Source organism: Gracilinanus agilis, chromosome 6, assembly GCF_016433145.1.
Source record: "Gracilinanus agilis isolate LMUSP501 chromosome 6, AgileGrace, whole genome shotgun sequence".
NCBI lineage: Eukaryota > Metazoa > Chordata > Mammalia > Didelphimorphia > Didelphidae > Gracilinanus > Gracilinanus agilis.
Window position 1 is genome coordinate 61753937 of NC_058135.1, and position 1163 is coordinate 61755099.

Below are 1163 nucleotides of genomic sequence, written 5' to 3' on the forward strand. Positions count from 1 at the left end.
AATTAATGGAATTATAGAGTTTTTTCTTAATCCTGTATTAAGCAATACTGAAGTTTCCAATATGTCAATCCATAAGCACCCTGATTTGAGCAATTATGAGGTGGATGGAGTACTATCGTTAGAGTCACAATGTGGCCTCAGACTCTTACTAGCTACATGAACCTGGGTAAATCACTTAACGCTATTTGCCTCAGTTTCCTTATCTGTCAAATGAGCTGGAGGAGAAAATGGCAAACCACTGTGGTATCTTTGCCAAAAAAACTTCAAATTGGGTCATAAAGTCAGACACAACTAATTAACAACAACATCAAAATTGAGTGGGCAAGTAAGTGGTTCAATAGATTGAGAGCCTGGAGGAAGTCCTGGGTTCAAATTTGACCATTGGATACTTCCCAGAGGTCCTGGGTTCAAATTTGACCTCAGATACTTCCCAACTGTGTGACTCTGGGCAAGTCACTTAACCCCCATTGCCTAGTCCCTATCATTCTCCTGCCTTGGAACCAATACATAGCATGGATTCTAAGAGGGAAGGAAAAAGTTTTTTTTAATTATATATAGATTGCATTTGTTGAGTTATAATTTTTGAAGACCACTATACATAAGTACATACTTATTGAACATACATCCAGTTCAATTAACTGCAGAAGCTCCCTATTATCAAAGATCAAATTTATAATTCTATGGTTTTTAAAGTCCTTCATAACTTGCCCTTTCCTTTCATTCCTCTGTTCCTACTCATTTTCAGCTTCTTTTTATATGTTGTTTCTCCCATTAGAAAATAAACTCCTTGAGGTCAGAGGCTGTCTTTTTCTAATGTTTGTATTCCCAGCACTTAGCATAGTGACTTAAACAGAATAAATACTGAATAAATAAGTACTGACAGACTATGACTCTGACCTACAATTCTGGTCTCCTTACACCTTATGCCCCTATAATACTGTTCAGAGATCCAGTAACAAGGTTTCCTTGTTATTCCTTGAAGTTGGTACTCCATTTCCAGACTCGGTGCTCATCAACTCTATCTCTTCTCTCCTTTGGAATCCTCAGAACCTTAGCTGGCACTACCTGGCACATAATAAGTAGAAAATCAATGTTTTTTGATAACATAATTTGTTCAGCCATTTGACGAATGGTAGACATCCCCTTAGTCTCCAGTTCTTTAC